The sequence below is a fragment of the Apodemus sylvaticus genome, chromosome 10 (assembly GCF_947179515.1).
Source record: "Apodemus sylvaticus chromosome 10, mApoSyl1.1, whole genome shotgun sequence".
NCBI lineage: Eukaryota > Metazoa > Chordata > Mammalia > Rodentia > Muridae > Apodemus > Apodemus sylvaticus.
Genome location: NC_067481.1, coordinates 65863786 through 65881876, shown reverse-complemented (window position 1 = coordinate 65881876; position 18091 = coordinate 65863786).

Sequence of the window (18091 nt, the reverse complement as noted above, 5' to 3'; positions counted from 1 at the left end):
GGCCTCTCCCTGTGAAGCATCTCTACAGCGTGTGTGTTTGGAAGCATGAGCAGACAGTGTGTCACACTGATGTCACTTGTGGATGCTGATGGCTCAGACAGTGGGGATCCCCTGTCTTCATGTGTACTGCTTCATCTTGGAAATATCTGCACTTGATTGGAGTCAAGGCTGTGAGGTTTTGCCAGATCCTAGGGGTCTGACAGTATTCAGAAGGAAGTATTTCAGTTTACTTGAACATTAACATTTTTTAAACAAATTTATTTTATCATTTATCATTTTAGCATAGACTAAAGATCTTACCCTGCCCCCAAGTTTGACTGTAATAAAAGGTTGCAGGTGCTGAATTACAGAGCAGGGAAACTGGGTCATCCAACAAGGAGCCAATATATATTTTATTTCTGTTGTGGGGTTGGAAAACCCAAATAAAACTCACACCTCAGATCTCATTTTCTTTCTTTCTTTTTTTTTTAATCTGACAAAAATCAGTTTTTCTTTTCCCCACAAACCCCACAAGTTCAGACACAAGAAAACTTATGTTTTCAGTGACATTCAGCACTTTTATACCTAATCCTGTAAATATGGTGCACCACTAACAGTTAAGCAACACAATCTGTGCCCTGTGCTGTTGCTGTCCTGTCTCGGTATCCAAGAGTTACCTCCTCACTCACCAGGAGCTGGGACAAGGTACGTGAGCACTCTACTGCTTTGCTAAGTAAGCCCACAGCTTGTCTTTGTTGAACAAACCAGCTGAGAAGTACAGATCTCTGAGATCAGCTCCCACATTCAGGATCTACTCACCATTGTACCCGGGTGTGGCCAGTGCACTATATGTCTCTGTGCAGACGATGTGGTCCTGCAGAGGTCAGGACAAGCAGTGTCTTCCCCATTAGATGCACATAGATGCTACAGCTGGAGAAAGTCAAGATGTCTATTCCTGCCTTGGCATCACCCTCTGTCTGAAGGTCCCAGTGTTTGCAGAGCAGAAAGCTGCAGCTGAGAAAATGGTGCACTCTACAGGAGTCTAGAGAGAGTTTTGTGGGAGTCTCAGTTCATCAGCATCTACAAAGGAGGCAGGGCCAGCATCCTCTCAGTATCCCCATGCTCTAGGCAATCTTCTGAACCCACCAGGGTCATTAGCACATTTCATTTTATTGTTGACCTTTTCCACCTCAGTGTTCCAGTCCCCACAGATCTAACCAGGAAGTGGTGACCATGAGAATTTGTCCCTTGATAGAAAAATAATTTAATATGACATGCAAGCAAAATGTGGGCACTAAATCTGTTCAAAAGACAGGAATATATTGGGACTGTTTTGCTTTTTCCTCTTGTTCACAAGAATTAGTATGTGGCTTTAAAATAAATCATTTGAAGAACAACTAGACCAATTTGACCCAGAAAAGGATCACACACATTTTAAAACCCAAGATCCACTGAAAATCAGTCTTTTTTTTTCATTTTTAATCAATAATTTTATGTTAAGAAAGGGCCTGGTTGTCTAGACATTAGAAGGATGTCATAAGTAAATTGTGTAACTAGAAGATTCAGTTCATGAGTTGGGAGGTGATCTTCTATTTCTTTATTTTTACTACTGAATTTGGAAAAATGTTGGCATATATGGAGTTATATATTTTAGCTTCAGAAACAAAAATTATTATGAGCTCCCTGATTTCCTTGTAAATATGCATAAATTTATTGTTTCTCTATGGTATTGTGAATAGACTCTGAGACCTCATATAGCCAGGCAAGTGTTGACAAATAAGTTAGTAATTAAATAAGAGTTCAGCACGGTGTTCTGGGAACTGATACATACTGATGTATGCCAGGAGCCATCCTCACTTAGAACTCAATGCCAAGAATACTCCATACCAGGAGCCATCCCCACCTGGCTCTCAATGTCAGGAGACCTCGATACCAGGAGTCATTCTCACTTAGATCTCCATGCCAGAAACTATTCCTATGTAAATCTCAAAACCCCCTCCTTTTGAAGTTCATCTGTAGATAGGTTACTATAGCAACCCCTTTCCACTTCACCGCCTCATGACCCCCCTTTTATCATGCCAGAATTCCAGCAGCAATAACTAGATTTACCAGAAATTATGAGAAACTGTTTCTTAGAAATGATGCCAACCCCCTGAGGTTGTTCCTCCTTTACCCCTCCCAAACCTTGTATGCTTCCCTTTATATTGACTTGTGTAAAAATTAAAGTTTGACAACTTGATTTGGATTAGACAGGCTGTCCGGCCTCTCTCTATTGTCTTGTCGCCCCATCGCCTTTCTTCTAGGTAGCTTAAGGAACCTTGTTGACTGTCCTGAGGGTTGGGAAAGATGTATATATACCATGTGGGGTGAGTGAGCCTTCATAAGACTGCTGAAGGAGACTTAGAAGATGTTCTCTGGAGGTGTGGAGAGAAGATGTGTACAGTGAGAAGCCTTTGAGTGGGTTTATCAGGGAGAAGGAAACAGATGAAGAAGCACTGGGAAAAAAGAATTGTGAGCAGAAGTCACAGCTGGGGAGCAGTCCTGTGGTGGAAAGAACTTGTTTGCTATGGCTCTACCATTCAGGCAAGGTAGCTGGAGCAGAATGAAAATGGGGGTGAGAGAGGAAGACAGAATTGGAGGAGGGATTGGACTCAGGTCTTTGAGGGCCCAAGAGCTCAGTATGAAGGGTAAAGGTTACACAGGACTCTAAGACTAGTGAGGGTCAGGACAGTCCACTGGCTCACTGGCTGGAGCCTGAGTAGGTATGTTGAAGGTGAATGTGGGAGGAGTGGGACCAGCTGGGATACTGTAGAGAAGTGAGTACAGTAATGCAGAAGAGTTGGGGGTAGGGTGGTGAGTGTTGAAAAGTGCAGGCTGCTACTGCAGCAGCTGGAGGTCAAGATGGTTGGACTCTGCAGCCCTTTGAAAGTCAAGTCACACTGTCACTGCTAAGGGACTAGAGGTGAACAGTGAAATCAGGAACACAGCAAAGGAGTTGCTTGGGAGGAGCAACAGAAGGGAAGGCGCTGTCCTGCACTAGACACACAGACTCTTAGGGTCCAGGGCTAAGTTTTAGGCTGGGTTTTAAATGCCTATAGAGTTCAAGTCAACACTTACATATAAAAAAGGTATTGTGTGGGAGAAAAGTTAGGGAAAGTGGGGAAATATGTATCTACTTAGAGGGCTTTGCAGGCAATGAGCTAGAATTCCAGTAGAATGGTGAGAACATATTGTGAATTGGAAAAACAAGGAGAAAGATTTAAACAAGACATGAGATTTGAAATCTTAGAATACAGAGGATGACGTCTTTAATGACTGACTTTAGGTTGGTGACTGACATCTTGCCAGGAGACATGGTGAGATGGCAAGGTTCAGGGATGCCCTTGAGATGGGAATTAGTGTCCATGACAGGAAGGGTGGCCTGGGACACGGGTGTTTCTGCTCTTTCCCTCCCAAAAAATGGCTTCCCTGTCCCTGTGAGTGGCTGGAGATTCCATGAGAGATGTCACCTCAGGCCAGTTATCAGTCCCTTGAGGAGGAAGCTCTAGCATGGATTCAAGATCCTTTGCTCCACCAAGATCATGAACAAAGATGGCTTGTGCGGTCTGTGAACTACCATGGGATCATGGAAAGACCTGTCATGTCTTCTCTTTAAATGAGAGACAGAGCAGAGAAGTATCTTCGTATAACCAATTAAAAATATTCTAGAAAGAAAGCTGTGTCAATAACATGTTAGAAGTTACAAAAGTGACAAAGTCAGCCATAAAAATATCCATGGAAAAGAAAAACATCTTGAACTTTAAAGTAGAGCTGGAGAGGAAGAAGAATATCAAGATATAGACAATCAAATTTGCAAACAATTCCTATAGGGTTGGCATTTCAGAACTTGGTGTTTTAGCATTTGTTTAACACTTATTTAACAGACCCAGATACAGAGAGGTATGGCAGGAGGTGGCCTTCAGTGACCCTTAAAGGTTTCATTAGAAAAATACATAATGCTATGCTATAAAAATAAACCAAATATCATTATCATTTCAACACCATCTTTACATAGTATTTAATAAGAGCTAAATTCTGGCCACTCATCAGCCATAACTTCTTTTTTTTTTAAATATTTTTTTATTCGATATAATTTATTTACATTTCAAATGATTTCCCCTTTTCTAGCCCCCCCACTCCCCGAAAGTCCCGTAAGCCCCCTTCTCTTCCCCTGTCCTCCCACCCACCCCTTCCAACTTCCCCGTTCTGGTTTTGCCGAATACTGTTTCACTGAGTCTTTCCAGAACCAGGGGCCACTCCTTCTTTCTTCTTGTAACTCATTTGATGTGTGGATTATGTTTTGGGTGTTTCAGTTTTCTAGGTTAATATCCACTTATTAGTGAGTGCATGCCATGATTCACCTTTTGAGCCTGGGTTACCTCACTTAGTATGATGTTCTCTAGCTCCATCCATTTGCCTAAGAATTTCATGAATTCATTGTTTATAATGGCTGAATAGTACTCCATTGTGTAGATATACCACATTTTTTGCATCCACATAATTTATTATATACATATTTTATATACTATATATGAATACAAACATGTCTATAAGTGTAATAATTGGTAAAAGGAGGATATAAATTTGAAAAGTGAAAATGTAGATGAGGTTAGAGAAAAGAAAGAGAAGAAGAAAAATAATATTACTTTACTTCACTTAAAAATATAGTAAAATTATAAAGTGAAAGGGACTTAGACAGAGATACCCTGCACAGGATAAAATAGTGCTCCCAAAAGACCTGGGTTATTTAATAGAAATCTAAGTGTCAGGATACCTCCCTCAAATTGTCTAAGGTAATTTTCTATTTCTAGGACAAAATACAATGACTCTCACTGGAGAGATAGCTCAGTGGTTAAGAGAGCTTCCTGCTTTTCCAATGTATCTGTGTTAAATTTCTAGCTCACAACTACCTGTACCAATGCAGATGAAATAAAAGTTAAAAAGAAATGAATTGCATCATCTGTGAATGGCTCCCTTTTACTGTTTTATTTTCTTATAGTTAATGTAATCCATGAACTGACTCTAAATTCAAAGTCTGAGGTTGGTAAGTATACTCAATACTCTGACCTTATGTGTCCCCCATTGCTATGATTCAAGGGTGATCTGTTCCTACAAATCCTGTATTTGAATCCTCAGTCCCCAGTAGCAATGGTGTTTGGGGAGATTTGGAACCGTTATGATATGGAGCCTCAATGAAGTGGTTCTCTAGGGCAGATCTTTGCTCCTCAACAGTGACTGCCTAGGAGCTGGTTCCATGGGATCAGAACTGATGCAGCTGTGGTCAGGTGAGAGATGGTAGGCACAGGCTCTGTGTCAAGCTGGCATCGCATCTTGGCACAATTGTCTACCTGGAGCTGTATTTGAAGGCATGAAAGATGAAGGACTCGGGGAGGGGCATGGAGAGCAGCTGCACCCCGACAGTGTGTGGTGGGGTCCCAGTCCCTGCATGCAGCTATGAAGCAAGGTGAAGCCTAGATTGCAGTGGAGACCCCAGGATGCTGGAGATGCAGAACTGTGGGACATCTGTCAAGGATACCTGTACACATGGTCAAGGCAGAGGCTCTGTGTGCTGCAGGCAACCAAGCTGGACCAGGGAGGATACCTAAGCCTTTGGAACAGAGAGGATTTCAAATCCTAGATGCAGGACATGGAACTGTAGGTTTTGTTGTTTCCTCTGCTGGGTTTTATCATGTTGCAGTCTAATCTTTCCTTACTATGCCTTCCTCCCTCCTCTTTAGGTGGTGAATACATACTATATACCATGATATAATGGGGATTTTAACAAAAATTTATTTATTCAATTACATCCCATTCTAAGCTCCCCTCTTCTCATCCCCCTCCTCACAGAGTCCATTCTTCCCATTCCCTCTCCCCTTCTCCTCTGAGAAAGGGTAACACCCCCTGGATACCAACCCACCATGACACATCATGTTACTGACAGAGAGGGCACATCCTCTCACACTGAGTTCAGACAAGACAGCTCAATCAGGGGAACAGGATCCACAGACAGGCAACAGAGTTAAGGAAAGCCCTCTTTTCACTTGTTAGGGGACCATCATGAAGCCCAAGCTGCATATCTGTGTTGGCCTAGGTCCAGTCCATGAATGCTCTTTGGTTGATGGTTCAGAATCTGTGACTCCCCAAGTGTCCAGGTTAGTTGATGTTGTTGGTCTAACTATGGAGTTCTTATGCCATCCAGGTCCCTTCATTTTCCCCAACTCTTCACAAGACCCCCAAAGCTCCATTTAATGTTTGACTGTGGGATTCTTCATTTACCTCAGTAAGCTGCTTGGTGGGACCTCTCAGAGGACAGACATGCTAGGCTCCTGTCTGCAAGCATAACAGAGAATCATTAGTAGCATCAGGGGTTGGTTCTTGTTCATTGGATGCATCTCATGTGCGGTCACTTATTAGTAGAGAATTTCCTTTGCCTCCTCTCCACCTTGTCCCTGCACCTCCTGAAGGCAGGACAAATTTCAGGCCAAGGGTTTTGTGGGTGACATTGTATCCTGAACATCCCTTCACCGGGAGTCCTGAGTGGCTACAGGAGGCGCCACTTCAGGCTCCATATCTAACAATGTTAGGGGTCTCAGCTTGAATCACCCCCCATAAACTCCTAGGAGCATCCTCCATACCAGGGCTCTGGCACATCCTAGAGATGTCCCCTCCAAGTCTGTGTTTTTCATTCACTCTCCTGGCCTTCTCTCCTCACACCTGAGCATTCCCATTCCTGCCCCCATCTCCTCTCCCAACCAGTCCCCTCTGTAGATACACTTTCAATAATTATTTCATTTCACCTTCTGCATGAGATTCTAGTATTCCCCCCTTGGACCTTCCTTGCTATTTAGCTTCTTTGGATCTTTGGATTACAGCAGGAGCATCCTGTAGTTTATGGCTAATATCCACTTATACTTGAATACGCACTATGCATGTCCTTTCGGTCTGGGTTACCTCATTCAGGATATTTTCTAGTTCCATCTGTATGCCTGAAATTTTCATGCTGTCCTTGTTTTTAATAGATGAGTAGTATTGGGTAAATTACCCCTTTTCTTTATCCATTTTTTGGTTGAGGGAAATCTAAGTTGTTTCCAGTTGCTGTCTATTATGAATACAATCACTATGAAAGTAATGGAGCAGGGTCCCTGTTATGCCGAATTCTCAGGAACCCCAGAAAAACTCTAAGAATTCCAAGTACACTGTAATATAACAAAGAGAGCCTTTATTTGAGTCAGACCCAGAGCAAAAACCTTTCCCACTGCACAGGTTAGGAATATGATCCTTGAGTCCAGGGGCTTGGAGTTTCTATACACACATATGCATACGCAGGGATCCTTGGCTTTGGAGTTACTTGACAGGAGAAGTGACAAGTGGAAGCCATCCTTCAAACCTGTTATTGTTTTTTCAGACAGCAGGGCAGAATCATGCAGCTTGGAGCGGGGACCCTTCTGACCTGGGATGTAACTTTACGATGCTATCAGGAACTAGTGTGTTTTAACAAACTGGCCACAGCTGTCTGTGAACACTTAATTGCCCTTCTCTCACGGCTCAAGAGTGGAGCACTTATCTTTTCAAGGAGTTTAACCCTTCTTTCTATCAAAGACAGGAGCCATCTTCACTGGAGAAATGTTAGTTATCAAGGAGAATGCCTGCCTCAGTGACACAGAGGCTGGGATATGTTGCCATTTGTCTGTTCCCAAAGCTGGCATCTGCTGCTCCCCCAGCAGGGTTGGGGGTGTTTCTTAGGGGGAAGATGGTGCCACCATGGAAAGGGAAATTGCAATATCCTGGTGGCAGGCTGGGCCCCTTGACCTCTCTGAAAGGCTAGAAGCATTTATGCTGGGAAAGGGAGAAGGAGAGCGGAACTCTGTGCAAGCGGTGGAAAAGTGCAGAGGCAGGTTTCCTGCATCTCTTCATCCTTGTGGTAGAGTGGACCATCTTTTAGGTATATGCCCAGGAGTTTTATGGTATAGCTAGGTCATGAGGTAGAAGTATTCCTGATTTTCTGGGAAACCACCAGCTTGATTTCCAGTGTGGGTGTACAAGTTTGCCCTCCCAAGGAGAATGGAGGAGTGTCCCCTTTGGTCCACACCCTTGCCAGCATGTGCTGCCACTTACGGTTTTGATCTAAGCCATTAAGTGTCTTGGCCATTAGAGATGTCTCTGTTGACAGTTCTCTGCTTAGCTCTGTATCCCAGTCTTAATTGGGTCAGTTTGTTGGTCCCTAACTTCTTGAATTATTTAATTGTTTGGATATTAGTCCTCTGTTGGAGGTTGGTGAAAATCTTCCCATTCTGTAGACTACCATTTTGTCCTATTGATGATATCCTTTGCCTTACAGAACTTTTCAGTTTAATGAGGAATCCTTTGTTAATTGTTTATCTCGGTGCCTGAGCTATGGATGTTTTGTTCAGGATTTTTTTTTTCTCATATACCAAGGAGTTCAAATATATTCCCTACTTTCTGTTCTATTAGATTTAATGTATCTGGATTCATGCTGAGGTATTTGATTCACTTGGACTTGAGTTTTGTGCAGGATGATAAATGTCTATCTATTTGCATTCTTCTACATACAGATATCCAGTTAGATCATCACCATTTGTTGAAGATACTTTCTTTTTTCCAGTGTATGGTTTTGGCTTTTTTGTTCATAAGTATTTGAGTGTATTTATGCATCTTCAATTCAATTCCATTCTTTCTATACAGATACATACAGTTTTGATTGCTATTTCTCTGTTGTACAGCTTTTTGTCAGGGATGCTGATATCCACAGATGTTCTTTTATTGTATAGGCTCATTTTGGATTTGATTTGTGAGTATTTTAAAGATCATTTTTCCATCAATGCTCATAAGAGGAGTTCTTCTTAAATTCTTTCTTTGTTGAGTCTGGATCTTTTGGTTTCCAAATAAAGTTGAAAACTGCTCTTTCAACATCCATAAAGAACTGTGTATAAATATTCATGGAAATGACATTGAATCTGTAGATTGCTTTTGGTAAGGCCATGTTTACTATGTTAATCTTACTGATCTGTGACCATGGGAGATCTTTCTACCTTCTGATATCTTCTTCAGTTTCATTCATCAGAGACTTGAAGTTCTTGTCACATAGGTCTTTTACTTGCTTTGATAGAGTTAGACTAAGATATTTTGTATTACTTGTGGCTACTTTGAAGGGTGTTCTTTGTCTGATTTCTTTCTCAAACCATTTGTCCTTTGTATAAAGGAGGGCTACTAATTTTTTTAGTTAATTTTGTATCAAGCTACATTCCCGAAGGTGTTTATCAGCTGTAGGAGTTCTCTGTTAAAATTTTTGGGGACACACACACACACACACACACACACACACATACTATCATATTACCTATGAAAAGTGATATGTTGCCTTCTTCCTTTTCATTGATCTCCTTTAGTTGTGTTAATGCTCTAGCTAGAACCTCAAGTACCATATTGAAAAGATACTCAGAAAGTGTACAGCCTTGTCTTCTCCCTGATTGTAATGGAATTGCTTTTGAATTTCTCTCCATTCAATTCGATGCTGGCTACTGGCTTTCTATGAACTGCCTTTATTATGTTTAGGTATGTTCCTTGAATTCCCAATCTCTCCAAGACTTATAACGTAAAAGGGATTTTTGTCAGTATCTAATGGCTTTTTCAGCATCTAATGAGATGATCCTGTGGTTTTTTTTCTTTCAGTTTGGTTATTTAATTGATTATGTTGATGCATTTTTATATATTGAACCACCCCTCTATCGCTGGGATGAAGCTTACTTGATCATGATGGATGGTATTTTTGATTTGTATTTGGATGTGGTTTGTACACATTTTAAAGAGTATTTTTCTGTCAATGCTCATAAGAGGAGTTCGTCTTAAATTCCCTTTCTTGGTTGAGTCTTTGTGTAGTTTATATATCAAGGTGACTGTGGCCTCATAGAATGAGTTTGGCAAAGTTCTTTCTGTTTCTATTTTGTGGAGTTTGAGGAGTATTGGTATTAGCTCTTCTTTGAAAGTCTGGTAGTATTGTATGCTAAAACCATGTGGACCTGAACTTTTTTGTTGTTGCTGGAGAATTTTAATGACTGCTTCTATTTCCATAAGGGTTATAGAACTATTTAGGAAGTTTGCCCAGCCTTGATTTAACTTTGGTAAGTAGAATCTATCCAGAAAAATCATCATTTCACTTAGATTTTTCTAATTTTGTTGAGAACAGGCTTTTGAAGTAAGACCTAATGATTCTTTGAATTTCCTCAGTGTCTGTTGTTATGTTTCCATTTCCATTTTTGATATAGTTAATGTGGGTCCTGTCTCTCTGCTTTTTAGTTAGTTTGGTTAAGGGCTTCTCTTTCTCCTTGATTTTCTCAGAGAACCAACTCTTGATTTCATTGATTCTTTGTATCATTCTCTCTTTTACTAATTATTAATTTAAACCCAGAGTTTGATTCTTCTCTGCAATCTATTTCTCTTGGGTGTGTGTACTTCTTTTTCTTCTAGAGGTTTTAAGGGTGCTGATAAGTTTCTAGCATGAGATTTCTTTATCCATATCCAATTTCTTTATCAAGGCATTTAATACTATAAGCTTTCCTATTAGCACTGCCTGCACTGTGTCCCATTACTTTGCGTATGTTGTGACTTCATTTTCATTGAATTCTAGAAAGGCTTTCATTTCTTTCTTTAGTTCTTCTTTAAGCCAGTGGTAACTGAGTTTTTTACTTTCCATGGATTTATAGGCTTTCACTTGTTTCTGTTGTTGTTGAGGTCCAGCTTTGCTCCATGGTGATCTGTTAAGATGGAAGGAATTGTCTGTACATTCTCTTATCTGTTGAAGCTTGCTTTGTGACTAAATATATGGTCAGTTTAGGAGAAGGTTCTGTGAGAGGCGGAGAAGAAAGTATATTCTTTGGTGTTTTGGTGAAATGTTCTGTAGATATATTTATAAATTTTTGGTGAAGTACTGAAAAATATAGTATTAGTGGACACTAAGAACATAATTAAGACAATTACCATGCTAGTCGCAAACTTCAGTTCTGAGTTTTTCTCTGTGTTTCACATTATAAGTCAGACTGAGTTGCAGTCAACCTCAGGGAAGAGTGAAATGAAACCAAACCACTGTAACCTGTAGCCATCTGGGAGTTGAAAATATAGAGCTGACTCCTTACCTGGGAAGTATTAATATTTGCCCTGGATTTCATTCTAAGAAATTAAAGGAAAAGAGGAAACAATTTATATTTACAAAAGTTTTTAAAGTTTCTTTAAAATGTGTAATGAGAATCGGTGGGTAGAACCAATGAATGCTACAGTAGAACATAATCCAATAACCCTATGACCTTTCACATCACTTTAGTTGGTATAGGCTATTGCCATGCTTTATATATTTTACTGTGAATGTGAATGGAGAATACTTATGAGGTTATGGGATGAGGAATAGCTACATTGAATTCTCTCTTTCAAAAGTGCTGTGAAAGCCGGGCAGTGGTGGAGCACGCCTGTAATCCCAGCACTCTGGGAGGCAGAGGCAGGCAGAGTTCTGAGATTGAGGCCAGCCTGGTCTACAGAGTAAGTTCCAGGACAGCCAGGGCTATACAGAGAAACCCTGTCTCGAAAAACCCAAATCCAAAAAACAAACAAAACAAAATAAAGCAAAACAAAACAAAAAACAAAAGTGCTGTGAATTATGGCATAGGTCTTAAAATTGTGGAATTGGAATATTCTGTAACAAAACCTTGAGATCCCACCACCTGCCATTCTAATCACTCCTGTCTCAAGAGCTTAGCACTCACCTACATCAGGAGCAGCTGCTGTGCCGGGCAGTCTGTGTCTGTAGCTCTGATCCCACGGATCACCCCAGAGAGCTCAGCTCCACTCCTGTAGAATTATAGCATCTATTCCTGAAAACCATTTTTATAAGTGAAGTGACTCAAACTTCCCAGAGTTTTAGGTACACTCAAATGTGCTGATACTTCATTGCATTCTGTGGAGAATGAAGGGCTGTTTCTAAGTGCCCACTTAATCTCTCCCTGTTATAACCAAGTTATTTAATTGAAGGGAATTGCAGTAAGACTGGATAGAATGAATGTCCTTGCACAATGACATGATATCCATTGATATGAACTTTGCTCAACTGTAAAATGAGAAGCAGCAGGGGCCTGGGCAGAGTGACAACTGGAGTTGGGACCCAGAGGAAACCTATGTGGTTTCAGCCTGCCTCACAGGCAGCTGGCTTCCAGGTTCCTAGCACATGACAATGCAACACATTACAGCAGTGCCATGGCAGAAACCTTAGTATTCAGTGATTGTCAACCAAGGGTTTGGGGAAGAAATCTGTGCTGAAAATACATCTAGAATGTGAAAAGACAAAGAGGTAGTTTTGAGTCTTAAGAAGCAGAAAATAAAGTCGAGTGTATTCTGAGGAGTCCCCTAGCACACCAGGTGAAAAGCCCCGAGGATTGCAGGAGTTTGGTAATGCTATAGAAGAAAATAGTAACAAAAAACATTGACTGATGAGGTGACTCAGCAGAGTTGGGGCAATCAGGAGGACCAGCACTGGCATCTCAGCACCCATGTACCAAGCCTTGTATCCTGCTCACACCTGTACCCCAGCTCCTAGCTGGGCAGAGAAAGGTAGATGACTGGTGCTTGCTGGTCACCAATTTTGCTGAGCAAACATGATCCCCAGGTTCAGGGAGAGTCTCTGCCTCAAAGGAGGAAGTGGAGAGTGATAGAAGAGGGATATGATTCCCTCCTCTGTCTTCTGTGTGTTTGTGTGTGTGTGTGTGTGTGTGTTTCTGTATCTCTCTATGTGTACTTGTGTCTGTGTGTGTGTTCACGGTTCCACACTCCTCTTCCCCAACATGTCTACATTCACACACACACACACACACACACACACACACACACAAATAAGTAAAGTATACCTCCCACAAGCAATGACCTATTGTGACAATAAACAACATCACTACAGTAAAATGAAATCACTTGGAAAAAATACTGTTCCCAAAGGAACGATGGACAGCATAAGTAGTTTGCCTCTTTCTTTGCCTCTAATACTCCAAAATAAATTTTCTAATTGTTCATCACAATGTATTTGCTGATAATATAAATATACTAAGTTAGAGTCCAAATTGAGAATCGTGTGTATGTTATTTCTTCTCCGGATGCTGTGATAAAACATCCTATGAAGCAGCCCAAGGGAGGAAGGGTGTGTTCTGGCTCACAGTCCCAGGAGGATACAGACCCTCAAGGTGGGAAAGACATGGCAGCAGACAGAGAAAGGATGGCAATGTGCAGAAATCCGTCCTCAGGAAGCAAAGCAGAGACCAGGAACTGTGGCCAAGCTACACAACCCCAAAGTTCATTCCTGTAGGACTAATTCTTTGGGGTTTTCTACACTCTTTTTGCTCCCAAGTACTTGTTGGTGTCTCTATGCTCCACTCAAGTCAGTTATAGATCCTTGTATTTTTAATAAATGCTGCCAATCTAAGCTGGGCATGTTCTGAGCTATTCTAACCTGACTAGGCTACTAATGCCCAGACAAATGCCCCTTACTTGCATTCTGGTCATGCCCTGGCTCCCTCAAGTCCACGTGTGTCCTCATGGCTGCTCTCTCATCATTACCTCATTGCAAATCCTTCTGTTCTCTCCAGATGGTCTCTCCACACCTCTTCTCCTCCTAGTCCTGCTCTAGTCTGCTCTGTCCATGGAACCCTCCTACCTGAATTGTAAGTCCTGCCATATTCTCTTCTGCCCAGGTAATTGGTTAATCAAAACTTTATTAATCAATCAGTGATGGTCAAAACAATTTTTATATGACAGACTGGAGATGGCTGACCATGCAATCTTCTGGGCTGCAGCCATGTGTCTGGGCCTAGAAATCAGCATCTGAGCACACATTGCATGAAACTGTGCCCTACTCCCCAGCCTTTAAGCAGGAATTCCAGACCTCAGTGCTAGCCACAGCCTCCCCCACCTAGGGTGGACCTCTTGGACCAAGGTGAAGTCCATTGTTCTTCAAGGTCCTGAAGTTTCCTGAGAGGAGCCAACCACCTGCTGAGCAACTAAACCGGTTTTGCACATGAGTTCCCAGCATTTGAGGAAGGGTTTTCCCCACCTTTAAATTTGGAGCTCCCCATTAAACACTGAGCCTTGATCAGAAAAACTTTGTCTTGGCCCCTTTTTCTCTTACCCACCTGTCCTTTCTATTTCAGCCCCAGCTTTCCTTCCAGTTGACCTCACTTTCCATAGCTGCAGGTGGTTACAGATTGACCCCTGAATGCAGGACTTGGAAACAGGAGAGACCAACTGAGGGATGCTGTCTTGGGTGGAGTGCCACAGGAGCAGAAAAAGTTATGTATACAACACAGTAAGCAACATACAGCATTAATGCTAGCGCTATGAATGTCATCTTTTGAAGGCTGTTGCTGCAGGGGTGCAAAAGGGATACAGGCTAGACTGACTCAGCATAGGCCCAAAGCTGAGATCAGCCAGGGTGTGACAGTGAATTGGGACGACAAAGTTTATTAGGCAATTGTCCACAGTCTAGAACTGCATCAGGTGAGAGGGATAGGGCATAAAATAAAATATAATAAAACAAAAACAGTAAAACCAAACAAAACAACAACAACAACAACAAAAGCCAGAGACTATGAAAGCCATAAGATCCTGGGCAGATGTCATATAGACCCTAAGAGAACATAAATGTCAGCCCAGACTACTATACACAGCAAAACTTTCAGTTACCATAGCCGAAGAAAACAAGACATTCCACAACAAAAGCAAATTTACAAAATATCTTTCCACAAATCTAGTTCTGCAAAGGATAATGGAGAAAATACCAACACAAGGCAGGAAACCACACCATAGAAAAATCAATAAGGTAATCTTACAACAAATCCAATAGAAGATAGTTGCACAACCAGAATTTCATCTTTAACTAAGAAGATAACAGTAAGCAACAATCCCTTTTCCTTAATATCTCTTAATATCAATGGTCTCAATTCCCCTATAAAGAGACATAGACAAAGAGAGTGGATACGTAAATAGGACCCAATGGTTAGCTGCATACAAGAAACCCACCTCAGTGACAAAGACAGTCACTATTTAAGAGTCAAAGATTGGAAAACAATTTTCCAAGCAAATGGTCCCAAGAAACAAGCTGGAGTGGCCATTCTTACATGGGATAAAAATGGAATTTCAACCAAACGTTGTCAAAAAAGATAAAGATGAACACTTCATACTAGTCAAAGGAAAAGTCTATTAAGATGAACTCTCAATTCTGAACATCTATGCTTCAAACAAAAGGGCAACCACATTCATAAAAGAAACTTTACTAAAGCTCAAAGCACACATTGCACCCCACACAATAATGGTGGGAGACTTTAAGACCCCTCTCAAAAATGGACAAATCATGGAATCATAAACTAAAGAGAGAGACAGTAAAACTAACTGAAGTTATGGACCAAATGGATCTAATAGATATTTATAGAACACCCTAAAGCAAAAGAATATACCTTCTTCTCAGCACTTCATGGTACCTTCTCCAAAACTGACCATATAATTGGTCACAAAATGGGCCTCAACAGATACAGAAATATTGAAATATTCCATGTACCTTATCAGATCACCATGGCCTAAGGTTGGTATTAAGCTCAAACAAAAACAATGGAAAACACACATGCATGTGGACTTTGAACAATGTTCTTCTCAACGATAGCTTGGTCAGGGAAGACATAAAGAAAAATTAAAGACTTTTTAGAATTTAATGAAAATGAAGACATATCATACCAAAATTTATGGGACACAATGAAAGCAGTGCTAAGAGGAAAACTCATAGCTCTGAGTGCCTCCAAAAAGAGAATGGAGAGAGCTTACACTAACAGCTTGACAGTGCACTTGAAAGCTCTAGAACAAAAATAAGCAAGTATACCCAGGAGGAGTAGATGGCAGGAAATAATCAAACTCAGGGCCAAAATCAACCAAACAGAAACAAAAAGAACTATACAAAGAATCAACAAAACAAGGAGCTGGTTCTTTGAAAAAAATCAACAAGATAGATAAACCATTAACCAGACTAACTAGTGGGCACAGAGACAGTATCCAAATTAATAAAATCAGAAATGAAAAGGGAGACATAACAAGAGGTACTGTGGAAATTCAAAAAAATCATCAGATCCTACTACAAGAGTTTATACTCAACAAATTGAAAATCTGGATGAAATGGACAGTTTTCTACATACATACCAGGTGCCAGCATTAAAACAGGATCAGACAAACCACCTAAACATACCCATAAGTCCTGAAGAAATAGAAGCAGTCATTAATAGTCTCCCATCAAAAAAAGCCCAGGACCAGATAGGTTTAGCAGGGGATTCTATCAGATCTTCAAAGAAGAGTTAATACTGATACTCTTCAAACTATTCCACAAAATAGAAACTCAAGGAACACTACCCAACTCATTCTATGAAGCCACAATAATGCTTATACCTAAACCAAACAAAGACTAAACAAGGAAAGAGAACTTCAGACCGATCTCCCTCATGAACATTGATGCAAAAATACTGAACAAAATCCAAAAATGCATCAAAACTATAATTCACCACAATCAGGTAGGCGTCATTCCTGGGATGCAGGGATGGTTCAATATATGGAAATCCATCAATGTAACCCACTACATAAACAAATGAAAGGAAAAAAACCACATGGTCATTTCATTAGATACTGAAAAGGCTTTTGACAAAATCTAGCATCCCTTCATGATAAAAGTCTTGGAGAGATCAGGATCCAAGGCCCATACCTAAACATAGTGAAAGCAGGGATAATACTTTGTCTTACAAACTTCTGGGGTAAGACTTTGTCTTAATGGAACATTTAGGGTTGCTGTATAATACACAGTTTACTTATCTAAGTTACTAGGCTAACATAGCTGACCTGCCTTCTGTGTTCCTCTGAAGCCAGAGACAGCAGTCTCAGGCTTTTAACACCTCATTCTAAAACAGCAAGAGATTAAGTAAAGGATTAGTTACTAGAGACCTTTCCCTATTGTCCAGATGCCTCTTGCTTCTCAGTCTAGGGGTAAGTTAGGAGCAATAAACTTCTATTGAACCAGCAGAAGAGGATAACACTTGCAGAAATTAAAAAAAAAAAAAAAAAACTTCTACATGAGTGAATATGCATGATCTCACATAAATTCATACAGCTTCATACATATTTTCATGCAGTCAGCTGGGCCCAGCTTGCATGCATTCTCACAATTTCATACTTATACACACACATGCATACATACAATTACATACTTACACACACATCCATACTTACATATGCATATGGAGCAAAAGACCAAGCACTGGTGCAGAAAGAACTCACTCATTCTGGATGAAAAATGGACTCCAATATTTATTGCAGCGAGAAAGAAAAAGCTTCCACCCTTTTAATGCTAAATGAATTAAATCCAGGTTTATAAGAAAAAAGTTTGTTTCTCTTAATAAGACTAAGCCTGCCTTGTCCTTACCATGGGACCTGTCCTGTCCCATGGTAAGGGGAAGCCTGCCTGCTCCTTCTGCTCTCTGCAACATCTTTTTTTTTCCTCTTTCCCTCTGCCTCCTGCACATTGTTCTCTTAGTTATTTTATGCTACCTATAGTTTCTAAGTTATTCCACTTTGCATTCTCCTTCTAATCTTGTTCTCTTCTGACTAAAAACTTCTCAGTTCAGTTCTTCTCTCAGCTCTGTTCCTCTCACTTAATTCTTCTCATCTGACTTCTCTTGTCCTCAGCCCTTAAACATCTTTCAAAATACATGATCACATGTTACAAAGTTCATCATAAATTCACACAACATACCAAGTCATAAATTGAATTAGAAGTTTACAACAGAGAATGTTTACATGCCTATCCATTAGAAGTAATTATCTAGCTATCATTTGTCTTCTCTACAGGTTCGTAAAAAGTTTAAAACCATAACTAAGTTATAAGTGAAGTTTTGTATAGATAAACCCAGTCAATATTTTATCTTCTGTCCTAACACCTACAATAAATCCTAGTTCCCTTTTTATGACCTTTGGTTAATTGTTTTACAACCTTTTGGAATGT